We start from the raw sequence: 6,746 nt of genomic DNA, 5'->3' as shown, positions 1-6,746 counted from the left end.
AGAGCTGGGTCATCTAATGGGACAGGCATAAGTGATATTCAAATTTGAGTCTCTGCAGTTCTCTAAAAGGTCCAGGTCTAGAGTAGAAGCCAGGTACAGGGAACCTGTGCTGTGTCTCAGGGACCAAAATTTAAAATTAATAAAGGTTTTCCCTGGGTCCTAAATCTATACAGAGAAAATGGAAATTCTATTGGAAAAGGAAACTCTTTAAATAAGGAGTGCAATGGCTGGTGCCTGAGCCCCTGCTGTCAGAGAAGGGGAGATAAAATGTCCACCAGTCCTGCTAACATTCCTTGCTAATTGCTGGTCATAAAGATCCCCTGACAGCTGTAAAGATCCCCAGGCCCAGGGGATTGCTGACAGAAACTCTGACTCCATAACCCTGGGAGCCCATGCCTTGTCTTATCTTACTCAAATGTATCTTGCTTAAAAGTTAGAGTTACTGCTTTACTCTCTACCTTGTATGCCCTTAAGCAACCAAGGAAACTGAAACTTGTGGACTGCCCTTTAAAAGCTTCTGTTTGTGGCTGGTGGGCATCCCATTTCCTCCACCATGGAAAGAGATCCTGCTGGACAGCTGAACAATAAATGGAACCTTTTGCTTTTGCATCAGAGTGTCAACTCCTCAGGGTAGTCCTTGGGATTCTGCAAACCTGGCACAACAGTGCCTTTAAGCACACTCTAACCCTTAAAGAAGAACTCTTGCCAATCAAGCCTCACTAGCCAATCAGGGACTCCAGGCCAACCCGCCAGTCACATTTCTTGTAGGACACTTCCTGGAGTCATGCTGCAGGCTTGGTTTTACAGCAGATCAGGCACTAGTGGATTGATTGCTGTGCACTGAGTGCTGCTGTAGGTGACGTTAGGGAAGCATGGATAAGCACAGAAGCCACAGCATGGTGAGCAAAGGGATGCTATCCCAAGGTGGGGAGGACAGAATTCAGAGGCATGGGAGACCATGTGGCAGGTCCTACAGGAGTTTGGGTGGGATCCTGATGCCACATCCACTGTTGTGAGAGGTCCCATGTGGTCCTAGCAACTCCTCAGATCCTGGGTGTTGGCCTGTGTAACGTCCTGTAAGAACACCCTACTCACTGGGCAGTGGTGGTGCACGCCTTTAATCCTTGGCCTTTAATCCTTGCACTCCAGAATCACAGGTGCAGCTGGATCTCTGCAAGTTCAAGGGCAGTCTGGTCTACAGAGTGAGTTCCAGGACAGCCTGCAAAACTACACAGAGAAACTCTGTCTCAAAAAACCAAACCAAACCAAACAAAACAAAACAAGAATTTCTAACCCTTAAGGAAGTACTCTTGTCACTCAATCCTCACCAGCTAATCAGGGACACCAGTCCAAACCATCAGTCACAAGTCTTGCAGGACACTTCCTGGCACCATGTGCAGGCTTGATTTTACAGCAGAACAGGCACCACTGGATTGATTGCTGTGCTGTGAGTGCTGCTATAGGGAATTGTGAGTGAAGCATGGATGAGCATGGAATCCACAGCATGGGGAGCTAAGGGATGCTATCCCAAGATGAAGAGGAGGGGTTTGGGAGTCATGGGAGACTGTGGCAGGCCCTCTGGGAGGCTGGGCGAGAACCTGTGGACACATTACGTGTTCTGTAAGATCTGGTGTTGTCCTAGCAAGTCCCCAGATCTAGTGCTGGCCTATGAATGCTTCATTCTGTGGGCTGCATCTGTAGAAAGCATTTCCATCAGGGAGATTTGTATAGAAACATTTTTGTTGTCAACACCAACCTGCTTTTGGTACACATGGAAGGCAAATTTGAAACGTGGAGAAGACTAGTTTTTCTAGTTTCTTCTAGAAGTTCTGTCCTGCAAATTTAAGATTCAATTGCAATTAATTGTGTGCATGCTGTAAATGAAATTCTATTAATTTCTTTTTTATATTTATTTATTTTTGGTTTTGTGAGGCAGGAATTCTCTGTGTATATTTGGAGCCTGACCTAGACCTTGGTCTGTAGATCACCCTATCCCCAATCTCATAGAGATCTGCCTGCATCTGCTTCCCAAGTAGAGCAATTAAAGTCATGGGCTACTAAAGACATCTGTAAATTGCATACTTGTTTTGGATTGCACTTCACTACTCAGCTGTTATGTGACAAAGTAGAAGTGTTCATATACAGAAGTTACCCATTCTTAGGGAATGTCAAGTCCCACAAAATAGAATGACCTGAGGAAGTACTGAGTCTAAAATAACCCAAAGATAAGTAGCATGCTAACTAGGCCTGTTAGAGTTTAGGATGCTAAAATACACATTTGTTCTCCTGTATTATCCAGACATTTGGCTCCAAACCATGACAAATGAAAAAAAAAAACCTGATTTATAAACAGCCCCTAGGCCCATCCCCATATCACACAACAGGTCATTTACAACCTGTTCCAGGGGGCGTTACTGGGTCACAGTGAACATTAAGGCATGGTCTTCAAAAAAGGTATAGTTTTCTTCTAGAAAATTTTATAGTTCTGCAAGATTAGCAAGATGAGATCAGGTGACAACTGTTTGAAAAAGAAAACACTGTTGTTTTGAATTTTGAATAGAGCAAGCAAAATTTCTGGATAGGTCTCCAGTTAAGGAAAAGGAACATGGCTCCTTTGAAATCCAGGGAACATGCTTGGTGGAGCAAGTAACTGAATGGGGTCCTGGCCCTAGGAGTTTTCCATGAGGGTCTTAGGTATCGAGAACAAAATAGAGGTCCTCCACTAAAACTAGGAAGATGCTTGGAGAGAATTTAATGGTCTGGAGCCCCGGAATTCACGGAGAGGCTGCTGCAGATACAAGAACACAACTCTCCCCACGACATGGAGCTGTGGTTATGGGTCCCAAGGCCACTGTGGGGTTAGTCAGTTATGTTCTTGTGACACCCGGTGTTTCCCTTTTACTACATTGTTCCATTAGCCTTTTCTTGAGTTTTCCCCATTGCATGATAATTTCTGCTGGCTTCCTAGATGTCTCCTGTTTCCCTCCATTTCTTCCTGGAATTAGAATACAAGAAGCTATTCCTCTTAATAAGCTTACCTAGAATAAGACACAGCTTAAGAAAGACCTCTCTACCCCAGCTTTAATCTTTTCTTTGTTCTGCTTTGCCTCTCTTGCTCATCTACTAGCTCCTGTACCTCAGAAGCTGTCATTAAAAGATGATATGGTCCTGTTACTCATGTACTATGAAATAATTATGTTAATATCTTTCTGTTGAAGTCTTTCCTTTATCTAACTGGCCTGAATTACAGTTTCCTGTTAATATTTAACTTCTTCATTGTGTAAGCTACCAAGCCACTCAATCGTGTATAAAGACTGGTTTAGGTATCCCACCATAAGTAGTGCGCTCCAAAAAGACAATTTTTGGACCTAGGACGGATCCTGTTTTACTGCCAGCCACCCCCCCTACAAACCAAGTCTCATAACTGTCACCCACATTTGCAGGGTCTAATTTAGTCCCATGAATGCTGCTCAGCTCTCAGTCCATAGTCTGTGAGCTCACACAGTGAAGTGTGGCTTTGTTGGAGTGGACTTTTCCCTGCTAGAAGAAGTATGTCACTGTGGGGTGAGGCATTGTGTTTCTCATACTCAGGATGTTGCCCAGTGTGTCACTCAACTTCCTGTGGCCTCTGAGTCAAGTTTTAAGGACTCTGACCTTCAATACCACATCATCCTGCATGTTGCCATGCCACTCCCATGATGGTGATTAACTGAACTTTAATTTTAAGGACGATACCTCAGTAAAATATTTTCTTTGTAAGTATTGACATGGTTCATTGTGTCTCCACAACAACAAAGAACAACAAAGACAGATGTCGATACCAGGGACTGGGATATTACTATGATAGGCTAGTATTATCATACAATTTCTCTGATATGTTCTACGTAGTGTTGATCTGCTACCTTACCTATCTCTTTATGTCTGTCCATTGGGATTTCATTCTCAAGGCTATATGTTACTTAAAGTGCCAAGAAATTGTGCATGTGAACCTTCTAGTCAGTCTCATTCCAAAGTGAATGGGTAAATATGTTGTAATGTCCATGTCATGAAATAAGTATGGGAAGTACCAGAATTATATGAATATATTGTCAAAAAAGAATATATTTACAATGTCAGTATCACAATTCCAGGTTTACATATGTATGCGTTATTTTAGAATGCAGTGACCTATGATGATGTGCAAATCCACTTCACCCAGGAGTGTGGGCTTTGCTGAATCCTTCCCAGAAAGAATCTACAAAGATGTGATGCTGGACACCTACAGAAACATCATTGAAGTAGGTGAGACTGAATTTTCCTTCATGATTTAATATAAGGGGACAACAGATACTTGGTAATTGATACTTTTCTGTAGTTTTCATTGAGAAAGGGAAAATTAAATGAATAACTCATAGTTCTAGTGTTCATTGAACATTAACTTAAATTTTCTGTAATTTCCATTAACATATCATCTTTTGTCATAGTGTATTTTAGGCTACAGTTGGGAAGACCAAAATTTTGAAGAATATTGCCAAAGTTCTAGAAGACATAGAAGGTAATTTTTATGTACAAGTTTAAACAATTTTGCCTCTGAGGATATGTTAATACATCCTAGAAATTTTAAGGAAAAGCAACAATGTAAATAAGCACAGCTTAAATTATATTAATGAAGAAAATAGTCTATAGTAAAGCTGTCATTATTCATACATTTGGGAATTTCCTAAGATTATTGAAAGGGTCAGTTTAAAAGAGTCAAGAGGGTTGTTGTGGAGAAACCTTAATCCCTATACCACATGTCTGTGAGAAAAAGAAAGGCAAAATGTGACTTCACTATGGAAATATTTCATTTGTTATTCTTCCTTTAGAAACAATAGCTTTTCCCGTGGGATAGGGATAGTGCTTACCTTTACTCCCAGGAGTTGAGAGGCAAAAGCAGTGGATCTCTGTAAGTTAGAGGCCATCCTGGTCTGCAGAGGAAGTTCCAGGAGAGGATCCAAAGGAATACAGAGGAACACTGTCTCAAAAATCCAAGAAAAAAAAAAGGATATCATTTGTCACTATAAATACACACAATTTGAGCATAGAATATGGAAATAAGAAATGTACTGTCTGTCTGTCTGTCTCTCTTAGGACAATTAGAAAATATGAATGAAATTCTGCTGTCACCATTTTGAGGAGATTTGTTGAATATGATATGAGTTTAAAATTAATTGATTTTCTGACTTCTATGGAAAGACATAAACAAATTCCCATTGCAGAAAAGCCTTATGAGTTTTGGAATACGTGAATGTTTCCATTTCTCCTGTTACAATCTGCCAATGCAGTATGACTCACACTATAGGAAAACTTATTAATGCAATACCTATGGCAAAGCTCTGTTTTCCTCTAGTTTTTTTAAATATATGAAAATTCTCATATAAAAAGATGCCATGAATGTGGGCCATGAGAATCATCAAATACACAAAAACAACCCTTCATGAAAGGAAGCATCATGGATATGAAACTTAAGATCTGTTTCTTCCTTACAATTAGGCCAATTTGTATAATTAAGCCATACAGACACTAAGTTTCTTCAGTATACTGAATGTGGTAAAGCTTTTACATGTACCAATCATCTTTGCAGGTAAAAATGCAGCCATACTTGGAAGGAACCCTGTGAATAAACTCAATGTGTTAAAACCTGTGTGTGTTACAGGCATCTTCAACAGCATGAGAAAACTAATACTGGATAGAAACCATATGAAAGTCTTCAATATGGTGAAGTCTTTCCATGTCACAGTTGTCTACAACTCCTTAAAAGAACACATACTGGAGGGAAAACACATGAATGTAATCAAAGTGGTAAACCTTTTGCAAGTTATATAAGAACATATATTTGCAAAAAAACCCTGCAGATATAATCTGTGTGGTAAAGGCTTTGCAAGTAACAGTGTGCTCAAAACATATATTGGGGAGAGACCTTGTGGATATAATCAATGTGGTAAAGCACATGCAAGGCGTGGTCATCTTCAAAGACATAAAAGATCACACATGGGAGAGAAACCTTATGAATGTAATCAATGTGGTAAAGCCTATGCTTATCAATATCATCTTCAAGTACATAAAAGAACACACACTGCAGAGAAACCCTACAACTGCAATCAATGTGGTAAAATCTTTTCAAAGATCACTAATTTCCAAGTACATAAAAAAAACACACTGGAGAGAAACCCTATGAATGCAACCAGTGTGGTAAAGCTTTTGCAAGTCACGGTGAGCTTAAAAGACATATAAGAACACACACTGGAGAGAAACCCTATATATGTAATCAATGTGGTAAAGCCTTTTCACATGTCAGTAGTCTGAAAACACATGAAAGAACACATACAGGAGTGAGACCCTATGAATGTAATCAATGTGGTAAGGCTTTTGCACCACAAGGCAGTCTTGTAAGTCATAAAAGAACACACACTGGAGAGAAACCCTATGAATGTAATCAGTGTGGTAAAGCCTTTGCACAACTCACCAACCTTGTAAGTCATAAAAGAATACATTCTGGAGAGAAACTGTATGAATGTAATCAATGTGGTAAAACCTATTCACATGTTGGCAGTCTTCAATATCATAAAAGAACACATACTGGAGTGAAACCCTATGTATGTAATCAATGTGGTAAAGCTTTTATAAGTCATAGTGATCTTAAAAGACATAAAAGAACACACACTGGAGAGAAACCCTATGAATGCAATCAATGTGGTAAAGATTTTGCAAGCCATAGTGATCTTAAA

General features: G+C 39.9%; 1 long non-coding RNA gene across 1 annotated transcript; it reads left to right on the top strand.

The window, feature by feature from the left end:
- Window positions 1-775: 775 nt before the first annotated feature.
- Window positions 776-5,986, top strand: LOC121135828. The gene is made up of 4 exons (XR_005872949.1): window positions 776-899; window positions 4,157-4,281; window positions 4,464-4,534; window positions 5,603-5,986. It is a non-coding gene; the product is annotated as an uncharacterized LOC121135828 (long non-coding RNA).
- Window positions 5,987-6,746: the final 760 nt, after the last annotated feature.

The sequence above is a fragment of the Mesocricetus auratus genome, unplaced genomic scaffold, assembly GCF_017639785.1.
Source record: "Mesocricetus auratus isolate SY011 unplaced genomic scaffold, BCM_Maur_2.0 Super-Scaffold_100043, whole genome shotgun sequence".
Taxonomy (NCBI): domain Eukaryota; kingdom Metazoa; phylum Chordata; class Mammalia; order Rodentia; family Cricetidae; genus Mesocricetus; species Mesocricetus auratus.
Note: the sequence above shows the minus strand (reverse complement) of the source record. Positions and strands in the feature narration are given on the sequence as shown.